General features: G+C 37.9%; 1 protein-coding gene across 8 annotated transcripts in view; it reads right to left on the bottom strand.

Annotated features, from left to right (window-relative positions):
* ARID1B (AT-rich interaction domain 1B) overlaps positions 1–14374 on the bottom strand; it is a 441201-nt gene that overhangs the window by 158769 nt on the left and 268058 nt on the right. The window lies entirely within an intron of this gene.

A 14374-nucleotide genomic window follows, 5' to 3' on the forward strand; every position in this document is an offset into this window, starting at 1 on the left:
AGTCTTTTTCTGCAAACTGCTGTTCTGGCTGCATTTTCAAAATAAATACCTATGAACTAACTGGATAAACCTAAAATAAAGGAAAATACATCTAATCATGTAAATAATCATACAGATTAGAAGAGAATTTTAAATACTTTTATGAACTATGGATACAAAATTATATACTGTGTGACAAAAGAAACAACATGAAAAGATCTCCATAATTCTTTTTGAATAAAAATACCAATACCTAAGTGTGGTGCATGAGGACTCTACCGACTGCCTCAGATCCTGTTACTCAAGAATCACCTGTACACTCTCTAATTATATTTTTACATTCTCCTGGTGTTATAAATATTCATTTTTTCTTGCTTTCCTCTGCCTGCATTTATTGAAAGATATACAGGCATAAGAAGTCTAGCCACCTTTAACAATCACAAGATACAAAGCATAAAATTCAGAATTGTTACATATTACATTTCAGTATAACCTAAAGTACGGTGTGAATTTAAAGGGTTACTGATTACAAATAGTCATCTAAAATTAAAACGATTCCTTTAACCATTTTTTTTGCTTGATATGAGAATCTATTGTAAATTCTTATTCCGATTATTATTTACTGAACTCTAAACTGCATTTTCCGTTAGCATTTAAATGGATAAAGGGAGCTGCCTGGAAGATCTAGTTTCGTTGTGCTCATTTCTATCTGCTGTTTTAGTTTAAGGCACATTTTCCTTTATTTCACTTTTCCACAAGCCATAAAAAAACTCATTTCTAATTCATCCGTTCGTTCAGCTTAACCTCTCTTCTCAGCAATTAAAGCACTCTGCGCATCCCTCATCTATCACACAGCCAGCTAAATAATGCATTGCGTCCCCCGCTCATCTTTTATCATCCCAAATGACAGGTATTAGCATATCTCCCCAGTCAATTACAGTGCAGCAGAATAATCACAGCATAATTGGGCGAAAGCCACTCTAATCACCAGCCCTGCAAATGCGCAGAATAAAAACTGAGTGGCAGTTCAGACAGGCCTTGCTCTTGTCCATGACTCTAGCCAACAAGCCTGGCAGATCTCCATTTCCTGCCTTTTAGAACTTATCCTTTAGGGAGGTCAACTTCTCTATGTCTCCTATGTAAAAGGAAAGAATGCATACATGTGTGAATGGGAAATATTTACTGTATGACATACATATATGTGCATCTATTAATATTGTGCCTGTGATGTTTGCACATACTATTACATAGCACATCATAAAAATTTCCACTGTCGATCAGAAAACAAAAAAAGTCGTTTCATGAGTATGATGTCATCAGAAGTACTATTACATCGCTCATATGAAGGTAAAACAAAAAAACTAAAATTTTTATGAAGGTTATTTACTACCAAAATTAAAGCCCTTTTAAGTGTCTACATGATAAAGAAATACCTTCTGCATCTTAAAACTCAGGATTTCTTCTTCCCTTCAAATTACTCATTTATCACAAGTAACATTTTTTAAACTAAGTATCTATTGTTGTTCCTTGTGGGGGGACTGGGTACAGGAGACTTCATTGCTGATACATAAGTGGAGCTCTTTGGCCCCTCCGCTGAGGGGAGGCCTTCAGTGAGGAGGGGGCTGAGTTGGGCAGGGATGCCCCTCAGCTGAGAGTGTCTCTCTTCCTTTTGCTGGGCTCATGGTCCAAGGGGCGCTTACTCCTTGGAGACCACAGGTGTTGTTACTCTTGGACTGTAGTAGCATTCAATACGTGTTTTAAAAATCATAATGATATGAAGTGCGGTTAAGACATTAAGATGATTGAAGAAAAGACACTTATGCTTTCATAAGGAGATTAAAACTTAAATGAGACAAAAATAGGAATACAATGTGAGAAGCTTTAATATGTAATGCAAGGATTTAAAAAGAAATTCTAGAAACGTTTTGAAAATTTGTTTGAAATTAATTTTAGAATACTTCTTAAAATTTTCTTGATTTTACCATGATATTTAATGTATAAGAAGCAATCTAAGCCTATATCCCATTCTTATTATAAATAATATGTATTCATTTGCTACTCTATTCTTCACTCCCCCTTCCTCAATGAATTTATTCTGAAATGAAAATTTATTTGTGAAAGAGTGGAGGGAGGTTAAGAGACATTTCTTATAAAAATGTACATGGCTTCTTAAAAAACAGCCAATTAAGTGCTCTAAACTGCCATGCATAGCTGGTGGAAAAAAGAAATTTCCTGTAGGACTTAACTTCCTCTAAGCAGATTTCAAGACTCAGTCCCGCCCTTCCCCGTACTTCTCTCCCATTCCTCACACTGACCCCTCCTTTTACATGGCCATCTAAGGCCATACCTACTGCAAGCAGAAAACTGCCCAGCTACCAAAGGAAGGCCACGCCTGAGGAGCACTATGGCAAGAGAGAAGGCGGCTTCAAACCCACCTTGGCCAGGGTCTAGCATCGGCCCAGGTAGAATGGCCTTGCTGGGCAAAGTGGGCAGCAAATCAAGACAGCAAGTCTTTTTTTTTTCAGACCGAGTCTGCCCCCCAGGCTGGAGTGCAGTGGCATGATCTCACTGGAACCTCCACCTCCTGGTTCAAGTGATTCTCCTGCCTCAGCCTCCTGAGTAGCTAGGAAGACAGGTACCCACCACCACGCCTCACTGATTTTTGTGTTTTTAGCAGAGACAGGGCTTTACAATGTTGGTTAGGCTGGTCTTGAACTCATAACCTCAAGTGATCCGCCTGCCTCAGCCTCCCAAAGTGCTGAGAATACAGGCATGAGCCCCTGCGCCCAGCCTCAAGGCAGCAAGTCTTGGTGACCTGGCACACTGGAACACACAGCCACTGTGGGGTGCATGGCTGCTCTGCTGTGGCTGTGCACAAACGAATACATTACACATGGCAAAACCCTCTGCTTAGTGATTCCAGACACCAGCCGAGTTCAGGGAAGCATGAGAACAGGCAACTGTGACAACAAAGCAAACAAGATATGATATTTATTATGCTTATTATTTAGAACTTGTAATATTTTCAACCACAATTCTGTCAGACAATGTATTCCTTCAATACACAGGAACATACTAAGGCAATGATACATTATCAAAAGCCAACTGTTAAAAGACCAGAGTAAAAGCAGAATTTAGACAAAACAAATAATCTCCCAGACTTTTTCTTGCTTCCAAACTTGTTATTTTTAAGTTATAATGTGAAATGTTTTATTTGCATTATCACTTCCAGAGCTCTGCATGCATTTCTGTTGGCATATCTTTGCAAATGGACCCACAGGATGCATTACTCTGGTTGTAAAATGGTACTTTTATTGCTTATTCGGGAATATCTTTTACAAGTACTTATCAGTGATACATCTGTTATGCAAGTATTAATTCAACAGGTTTCTTAATCCAAATCTGATTTTTAAAAATCATCCCCGATATATTCTTTAATTCACATAAATGTTCTACTTGGCTTTAAGCATCTACCAACATATTGGCTCTTTCAACACCAGCCACGTTGACATTCTCAACTGACTTGCAAAAATTGACATGGCTTGGGAAGAAGCCAAATTTAAGGCAGGAGGAGGGAAGGAGGAGGGCTGGCTTTCACCATCTGAAGAAACAGAATTTGCTTTAAAATTTGGCAGTGCAGAGAACCTAAAACACACGCAATCAAAATCACCCCCATCTTCCCCGGGATATTTTCTTTGCTTCTTCCCAATGAAATCTCAAGCAGCTTGATGATTATTAATATGATCACAGTAACTCTATGCAAAGGAATTTTACAGGCAGGCCCCGAAACATGCCTTTAATTGCATGTGCACTTCCCAAATGAACAGGTGTCTGAGGGTGGGGATAAGAGAATATATGCATTTTTATTATTACTAGAAAATTAAGTCCTCAAAAACTAGTGCCAAAATAATGTCCCCAGAGAAAAATGGAGTCAATCAAACTCCAAATTATACAAGTAAATAAGCTTGCTTCCAGCATAACTCCTTGCTCTCTTAAAGGCCATTTTTCAGATACATAGCATGTAAGGACATGTTTAATTCCTAACGTCTTTTTACAAAAATGAACAGAATCTGACAAAAGTAGGCATGAACTATCCTGAATCATGGTCCCCTCCACTCACCATATATTCACCACCACTAGGGCACGGCAAACGTTTCTGCAGGGTGGACTCAGTAGACCTTGGGACAGCCGCCACACTGTCAATGAATCTATCTCAACACTCTGCCATCTACCACCACCTGACAGAATATTTGGTGTAGAAGAAATGGAGCTCCTATTACACTAAGAACTCCCTTGAGCATAACAAACTACTTCTAATTTTGCATATAATGCCAAAACATATTCTAGAAACATCACACCTTTGCTGGGCTTTGTGGCCTACTGGGTATTCTTACGTCAGTAAAGATCCACAAACATCTTGTGATCACCTAACACTTCACAGAGTGAGCTCATACCCATTCCAATTGGAATAAACAACTTTTTTTTTTTTTTTTTTTTTTTTTGGACGGAGTTTCGCTCCTTACCCAGGCTGGAGTGCAATGGCACAATCTCGGCTCACCGCAACCTCCGCCTTCTGGGTTCAGGCGATTCTCCTGCCTCAGCTTCCTGAGTAACTGGGATTACAGGCACGCGCCACCATGCCCAGCTAATGTTTTGTATTTTTTTAGTAGAGACGGGGTTTCACCGTGTTGACCAGGATGGTCTCGATCTCTTGACCTTGTGATCCACCCACGTCGGCCTCCCAAAGTGCTGGGATTACAGGCTTGAGCCACCGTGCCCGGCTTGGAATAAACAACTTTTAAAGAAAAATACTGTTTTCACCATTGAAAGTCGATCTAAAATGATATTAGAGTCCTAGTACATTAGGCTAACTATACGAAATTGCCAACACGACCATTTATTAGAGCTGTGAAGTGCCAATTCTCTAAGATGTAACGTAATATAGAGTTCCTAAGCTTGAGAGGATTAAAAAAAAAAAAAGCATTGCTGGAATTTTTAAATAAAGGGTCTGGGAAGCAGCAACTTTTAGTTGAGCTTTGCCACTAGACAGTCCCTAAAATAAGTCACTTTCCCTCCCTCAGCCTTCTGCATTGTGTAAAAAAGAAAGAGAAAAAATCTCAGGTTACATTTTCTCTTTGAGAAAATGATGAAAAATAACTGGCCAAGGCAGCTTTAAAGGAAATTAGGAAAGATGACTAAAAGGGGCAGAAAACAAAATTCCTGTGTTTTACATTCCTTTTAAACATTTTTGCCTGGCTTCACTTAATGAAAGGATTTGTTTGTGAACACCACCACAACAAAATTCAATTTTTCCCAAGACAATGAGAATGCCTTAGACTAGGAAACATCAGCAGGAAGAAATGGGAGAATAATAAATGGTGAAAGAGTTGCAGTTTGAATGAATCCAGGACGCCTGTTAGAGTTAAGGACCTGCAGAATTTTAGGGCTGGAAAGAAATTTAATGATGTCTAGAAATCAATTCTCCAACCTTACAATGGGACTTACAGTAGAATATGGGTCTGTTCAACTCCCAGTCAAGTTGTGTTAATTATAAAATGGCAGGAAAAAAATCCTATTCCACATTTCATCCAAAGACATCAGGTGAGATGTCTGGCTTTGGATGAAATGTGGAACATTCACAGCTCAGGGAACTCCTCATCCACCACAAGAGGCCTTTCATGAACAGGGCTCTCCCTTGCCTCTTCACTGCATATGCTTTGGCCTCATAGTCTTCTGTCTTTTCTGAGTTTCAGACTTGTGTATTCCTCTAAAGACAGAGTTGAAAAAAAAGGCTAAAATATCCCTCCAAAAGATAATCAAACCTAACAAGGAAAACTGCATCAAAATATTACAGGTAAATACACATAAGGTATTTCCCCAAAATCGTTCCTAAAAAAAAATAATAAAGAAAATTTGTTTTAGACTCAAACATGTAACTGTTTGAACTACCAGCAGATGGCAGAAGCAGAGGCTGGGAAATTTTCTAACAAAAGAAGAGAGGAGCTCAATATGGATTCCTGGATTCTCACATCCGGGAGAACTTGAGACCCCTGAGGTCTTAGAGAAACGCTGCAGATTCCTCTCCCTGCACCCCCCTGAGTCCTTCTTTTACAGGAAATAGCAAATTTTTTGCTTTAACAACATACATTCTATAATTTTAATTTTGAGTCAATATTGACACAGTATGGAATAAACTTGGTCCTCTACGGCTCTAAAGATTTTGAACAGATTTTAACTAAATAAAAAAATTAAAATGTAAAAATAAGTTATATTATGAAAAGTAATATGACTTCATAAGATTATGAATTCAAAAAAACTTTGCTGGTTTTGTTTCAATGACATTGGTTATCTTAAATATACTTCCACCTAAGTTATATTCACATCCACTTATAGAGTTAGCCAAGTAAGTTCACTAGAAAACACATCTTGCTAAGAAGACAGAAAGAATGGAGAAGAACCAGAGTTAATGCAGCTTGACACAAAATACATACAGATATTGACTGACTTATGACCTAGGCAACTTATGACCATTTGACTTTACGACCATAATCGCTAGCCACGACTGCTCCGCGTCTGGCAGTGCAAACGTTGCCCAGCCAATAAAATGTTTCGTACATGTTTATATATTTTGATATGTTTTACAATTGGGAAAATGTTTCCTATGGTATTTTTTACACCTGTATTTTGTATTTTTGTATGTACCTGTATTTTGTAATTTTGTATGTTTTTCAAATATTAAACCAGTTGTACTGGTAATGCAGTGTTTTACTTAAACCCGACAAATGTAAAAATAAGAAACAAAATGGTGTAGAGATGATACAAATGGCATAAAACGAACAAAGAAAATTATGATATATAACAATAATAAAAGAAAATTATGATAAAATATGACTTAAAGATTTTTATAACATCATTTCACAGTACTGTACATATAGCCTACTCAACTTACGACCAAATCGTGTTATGACCGGTCTGTCGGAACCAATCGTGGTCGTAAGTAGAGCACTAGCCGTATGTGTTTCTAAACAGAAGGTAAGTATACGCTTTCATGTGGCTACACTAATAAAAGAAAGAACTGTTTTATTGGGTAGAATCTTGCAATACTAAACTAAACATTCTAAATCCGAAATACTATATTAGTGGGGGAGGCATAACCCTAGGCAAAACAATGAATTAATGATCCATTACAAATGTCACTCTAGAAGAATATCAAATTTCATGACCCTGTTTAAAATTTTTCTATTCTCAAAATCTAATGAAACTTGTCAACTTTATAACAGTTTCTATTTCTTTTTCCTTCTTTTTTTTTTAACTTTGGTATTTTTAGTAGAGATAGGTTTCACTATGTTGACCAGCATGGTCTCGATCTCCTGACCTCATGATCTGCCAGCCTCAGCCTCAGCCTCCCAAAGTGCTGGGATTACAGGCATGAGCCACCGCGCCCCAGTTTCTATTTCTTTCCTAAACAAAACATCCCCTCTGCTTTATAGCACTTTACCCAAATAGCAAATTCCTTCTGTTTTCTGCTTTTCGACTCCCCAGTTTTTAAATCAATATTTGAAATGGCTGTTCTAATTGTGAAATGCGTTATGCTAAAATGTCTGTGTCATCTACACACTTAGAGAACCTGTATTTTCTAGACCAGCACAGGCAACAGAACTCATTGTGAAGATGGACAGCTCTATGCACTATGGCAGTGTGGTTGCCACCAGCAACATGTAATTGTTGAGAAGTGGCCAGAGCAACTGAAGAAATGATATTTGAATTTGATTTAGCTTTAAATACTTTAAATGTAAATTGCCACTCATGGCTGGTGATTGCCACACTGGACAGCAGAGCTCCAGAGAACCAAAATGAGCAGTGAGAAATAATTAAAAGTGGAAAAATCTAACAAACAGTGTTAAGAGTCAGAAATGACTAAAAACAAATGGACTTCTAACACAATTCCAACTGGAGCCCTCTGAGTTAGACTGATCTGAAAAGGGAGCTAAAAGTGAACTTCCCACTTTTTCTCAAGGATCATTATTTGGTTATTGAGACAGGGGGCCCATTCAGAGATGGGCTGCCATTGTATTTTTTTCTGCTTCCTCCTTAGCCAGTATGATAAATACTATCATACTGCATCATTTTATTTTTATAAGAGGGAAGTGAAATACAGATATTTTCATAATAATCAGATGTCAAAAGACAGAAAAAAGCTCACCTTTAAGTGACTGCCAAACATGGGCCCCAGGCTATACATTTTCCACAATTGAAAATACCTTATTTTAAAAAGACAAATTTTTCCACCTTTATTCTATTTGAAATTATATTTACAGGTGACTAATCCTTTTGTTATTTACAATTTCCTTAAGTCAAACTGGAATCCCACTCCATTTTGTCAAATACAATAAATAGATTAGAATACAATAAATAGATTCAATTAAGACAATTAGATGACAGAAAGACATACAATTAATTATATCCAAACTTTGCATCTCTTCTTGGATTTTTCTCTGACATAAGATCATTCCAAAAGTTGTGTCTAGTAAGATCCATGGAAGAAAGGACTTACTATTCTTACCACTGCATCCCTAGTACTTGACACATAACACGTGTATCCCATAGACATTTGTTTCAATGGAAAGCAGTGGAAAGCAGTAGAGTGCTATCAATGAATATAACTGCAGAACTTGATTAATGAACATATTTAAGATAAGCCAGATTAAATGGAAACAACTAGTTTTTGATGCCAGCCATACCCACTCAATAGCTACAACAAGCATTAACAAAGAATATGTTAAAGCTCCTTCAGGTGGGACTTACAGAGCTTAAATAAGAAACACCAAGCTCACATATTAACCCAGATAATGGGAGACACCGCAAGGAAATCCCAGAAGAGAAGAACACAGTTGTGACATGTTAATATCACACATTTTACACTCTTAGCAATAATAATTGTTACACTATCAGTAAAACTCTTAGATAATCATCAGCACTTCCTCACTGTTTACCATGTGAAAGTCAATATGGATATAAAATGATTTAAAAAAATGAATTCTCTAAGCTTACCATCTTACTGGGGGAAAATGCCACATAATGGAAGTGGCTAGGCCACATCATGCTGTCTCCCAAATACAAAAGACCACAAAAAAGTTGGCAGGTGAGAAATTTCAAATGAATCCTAAAGGCAGAGAGAACTGTTGAGCTCTGAGGATGGCGCTCAGAAGGCTCTAATGCTGAGACAAATCAAAGAAAAGGTTAGAATGGAGCCTGGAGGGAAAGCAGGGTTTTGAAATGCAGCAAGAGGAAGGGTAAGCATTTTAGGGGAAGGATAAGGTGGAGATTAGTCTCGGAGGGTAGCTAAGGGCATGGGGTATATTTAAGGGGCTATGTTAGTTGGGGGATGGAAGACCAGTTTGAACGCTAATGTTATTTTTCTCTAAGATATCTAACAGCCAAGATATAGGTAAAAAGTAATATAAGTTTAGACTTTAACATCTTATGTGCAAATACTTCAGCTTAGACTTTTCTCTTTTATACTAATAAATTTTAGGTGCCTAAAACAAATACGAAAAACTTATCACCAAAGAGGATTTTAAAAAGTAAGTGTAACCTAGGTGTGGTGCCTTACACCTGTAAGCCCAGCACTTTGGGAGACTGAGGCAGGCAGATCACTTGAGGTCAGCAGTTCGAGACCAGCCTGGTCAACATGGTAAGAACTCGTCTCTACTAAAAATACAAAAAACTTAGCTGGGCTTTGTGACACAGGCCTGTAATCCCAGCTACTTGGGAGGCTGAGGTAGTAGAATCACTTGAAACTGAGAGGCAGAGGCTGCAGTGAGCGGAGATCATGTCACTGCACTCCAGCCTGGGTGACAGCAAGACTGCCTAAAAAAAAAAAGGGGGAGTGGAGGGATCATTGCTTGTGGACCCAATGATAGCCTAAATTGCATCATTTTTCTTTTTCACATTCTTTTTCAGAGTAACAGAATAAGATTCCCCTTGATTATCCTGGTAATTCATTTTAAACTGACCTCTCCACATGTGTTTTTAATGATTTATATCAAATATTACCAAAAGGGTCCTAAGATTCAGGGTTTTCTTCTCCCAAAGAATATGCCAGCCAAAACACCCTATCAAAATATTTTTGAATTAGTGAAATTCTGATGTCCATTTAGAATTGGAAGACAGGTATAGCAAAGGAATAAACTGATAATATATATTTCTGTCCCTCCACCTTTCAAAGGGAAAAGTCTTTAAAAATTATTTTGATAACCAAATTACATTATTGTCAAATAGGTAATCCTTAAGAATTTCCCCGAGGAAATACACTGTATTGAACAAGAGTTACATGTTTTCATCTTTGTCGTGGCTTTATGCATATTCATTCATTTGGCAGGATATTTAAGAATACACCCTGTAGGAGGAGGGGACGGTGTAATGTGGGATGTTAGTGATATCTGCAGCAGAGAGGAGAATCTAGGATGGAGCCCTGAACAAATTCATTACTGCATATCTGTGAAGAGGAAGATGAGTCTGAGAAATCGAGGCCAGACCTGTGGGAGGCGAATCAACAAAACGCTGCTGAGGAAGTCACAGAAGACAGTGTGCCAAGGAAGAAGTCGCTTAGGTCAAACGCACAAGAAGGCAGGCACAGGGCAAGTAGTGAACTGCTCTGCTAGATTTGGAATTGGGGGTGTCGTTAGGGACTTTAGTAAGAGGACTTGAATGGGGCAGAGGTGAGGGTGGCTAAGAAGATGGGGAGTAAAGAGGGAGAGGCAGGTGCAAAGTAGACGCTTTCAGTTCCATCAGTTCTCAGGACATCAGTTGAGTTCTGCTTCCACTCAGAAAACAGACAAGGTGCTGGGGCTGACCCTGCAGGTGCGAATCCCAGTTCTGTTATTGATTGGCTACGTAAACTTGAGAAAGCTCTAAACTCTGAGTTGCTGTTTCCTCACCTACTACTGGGGATAACAGCAGTACCCACATTTCATATGAGAGTGGATTAAATAAAAACATGCTTTGTTCTAATTCTGGACTTAGTACCTAATCTGAAGATGAAGAACATTCACAGTCATGAAATTTTAAAGTAGATTAATAAGATTTCTTAACAAATTTATTAAGAAGCTATGTTTAGCGGGAGGGAGGGAGGGGGGGAGGATAAGTAAATAAATAAATAAATAGGTTATGTTTACATTTTTTTAAATGACCCAGGGATATTTTACTCACTCTCTCTTGTTTACACCCCTTACTATAATTTTCTCTGTAGAATCCATAAGCAACAAGTCAATGTTTTAGTCTTTTCTCTTTAATATAATCACATATGTACACATATATGTGCTTAGCTGACTTATCATCTCATTGTCACCAGCAGCTTTACTTAGTTCATTAATGATATACAAGGCACAGTTATCCCATTAAAAAAAACCAACCCATGTGGGCGGCTGCTGGGACTTCTGATTCATTTTTCTGTAGAATTATAAACTTTATAATATATTCAAGTCTTCATCAAAACTGAAAATAAGAATAGTGTTCTATAGTTTGTAGAACATTCCTTTACTAATAAAGGAATATATATTTTCACCCATTTTTTATTTTGAAGCACATCTTCTATTCACTTCAAATTCTTGTTTTATAAGTGTATATAATTTAAAAATAACTTCCTTAATTAGACCTGTGTAGAAACAAACTCAAGAAAATAAGTTCCTTAAATTCAGAGGAAAAACTACTACCACTGCAAAACAGGTAAGTCCCTAGCGTTTATAGTGAAACAGTTCCAGCATTTCAATTCTAAGTTACCTTTAAATGAGATAAGCCTAATAAAACAATGAATCTGTATTTGTGCAAAATTAAGATGTAAGAAGTAGGAGAACATAGATATTTGACATTTGGCTAGTTGAAAAAGTTATTCTCGAATCAACCCTAACAGTCATGATAGTTTTGTGAGACCACACACTTGTTTTCCTGGGTTGTAGTTTCACCACATGCACATAGAAAAATTGGCTGTTTTCATTTCCGGGTCCCAATGTGTTTAAGTCATTTTCCAGTAAGACTGACAAATTTGTGCTAAATCAATATTAAGCTTGTAGATTTTCATTTCGCCAAAGAGAAGGCAAAGCATACAAATATAAAGAATTAGATGGCAGGGGAAAAAGTAAAGAAAGACAAAGGCTCATTAAAGATCATCACTAAAAGGAGCGGCGGCATACATGGGACACACTCCAGTAGGCTCGGAAGTGTTCTGCTCATTCACCAGGAGGGTGCCTTGTGTTACCACATGGCTCAGACACTTGAGTTACCTTTCCCAGTGCTTATAAAAACAGTTAGAAATGCCAATTGTGGGCCGGGCGCAGTGGCTCACACCTATAATCCCAGCACTCTGGGAGGCTGAAACGGGTGGATCACGAGGTTAAGAGATCGAGACCATCCTGGTCAACATGATGAAACCCCGTCTTTACTAAAAATACAAAAATTAGCTGGGCATGGTGGCGCATGCCTGTAGTCCCAGCTACTCGGGAGGCTGAGGCAGGAGAACTGCTTAACCCAGGAGATGGAGGTTGCGGTGAGCCAAGAGATCGCGCCATTGTACTCCAGCNAAAAAAAAAAAAAAAAAAAAATGCCAATTGTGAATGTGTTTAACAACCTGACCAATGATGAATACCCATACCTTTAAGAAATAAGGTAATTTTTGGAATTCAAAAATATACTTGCCAACTTCCAGATAATGAAGCAGTAAAAAGAAATGTCAAAATTGCTATTTTTAATTATATGTGTAAACACTTTGGTATAGATCAGCAAAAGCTAAAAGCATTTATTGTGAAAGTCACTGAATTGTTGAAAAAAATTTTCAAACTGTTGTTTCAACATATTAAATTTAAAGCTACGAGGCCAGGAGCAGTGGCCAATGCTTGTAATACCAACACTACTCTTTGGGAGGCCTAGACCAGGGATTGCTTGAGGCCAGGAGTTCAAGACCAGTCTGGGCAACATAGTTAGAACCCCATTTCTGTAAAAAGTCAGCCAGGCATGGTGGGACAAGGATGGCGGGAGCACTGCTTAAGCCTGGGATTCTGAGGCTGCAATGAGCCATGATCGCACCACTGCACTCCAGCTTGGGCAATACAATGAGACCCAGTCCCAAAAAAAAAAAAAAAAAAAAAAGAAAAAAAATTAAGGCTACAAAAGGAACCTGTTAGGTTGGCCACAGAACAAACGTGGAGTCTTCACACAGCAGGGCAGACTATGAGAGCTGCCGGCTACACTAATCTTCTATAACATTGCTACATACTCAGTAAGTATGAAGGATTATGAAAATGAGCTCATAAGAACTGACCCTACATGTTTATTAAAAATGCAATGAATATTCCATATGCATGCTGGGCATTAAACAAAAAATGAAAAATTCACATGACAACCATGTGTCAAATACTGTAAATAACACTGAATAAGGTTCTATTTAGAATTAATAATTTCTTTTAGTAATTTTTGGCAGATACAGAAACATAAAAAATTTATTAGGGCTATAAACTTGAGTTTTATCAAGTATTTATAAAGTATTAATTTATTTTTTCTTTAATTTATATATATTTATGAATGTAAAATCTTGCTATGCTTATAACCTCAGAAACTTTGCTTTTGGTAGTACTACAATGTCATCTTACCCGTCATTACCGCACAACTGGTAGACTGTGCTTTCAAAATGTCAAGCATACAGAATGAAAAGTAGAAAAAAAGATGGTAGAAAATATAAATACTCCAATCTGGTTTTAAGCCAAAGATGTAACACATGGATGAGGGTTGCCCCCAATACCTGGTGCTGTGGTTGTTTCTACCAACCTCCCTATTCTCCCAAACTGACTTCCAAAGTAACTGATGGCACCTACTCTATACACTTCTATACCACTATATGAAAATGAAATAAGACTTCCTTTTAATAAGTGTCTGCTAATTTACTCAAAATTTAACAAATTTAAAAATTATCAGCAAATACATACAAAAGGCAAGTAATCTGATCAACAATACTTGCCTGGAAGGTTATAATTTTTAAAAATCTGTAATTCCTCCTCTTGTGTTCTTTATCTCAGGGTGACATCACATAGTCCCTGGACTCACCTGAGCTCCTGTCTGTCCCTACTCTGCACACCCCAGCAGGCACCAGGCCCTGCAAGCTGAGGTGGTCAGTTCTCTTCCCTCTGACACTGCTACTTCTATACTACGCCAGTTCAGGCCTGCATTTGCTTTTACCTGGTCTATTCAACTGCTCTTGATTGGTCTCTGGTTAACCCATCCTCCAAAAAGTGGCCAAAGTCATCTGTCTGAATTACAAATCTGACCACTACCTGGCTTAAAATCTTCTAATAGCTTACCATTTTCTACAGGAGAAAATTATCTTTAACCTCTCCAGCCTCAGATC

Source organism: Cebus imitator, unplaced genomic scaffold (assembly GCF_001604975.1).
Source record: "Cebus imitator isolate Cc_AM_T3 unplaced genomic scaffold, Cebus_imitator-1.0 Scaffold6, whole genome shotgun sequence".
Taxonomy (NCBI): Eukaryota; Metazoa; Chordata; class Mammalia; order Primates; family Cebidae; genus Cebus; species Cebus imitator.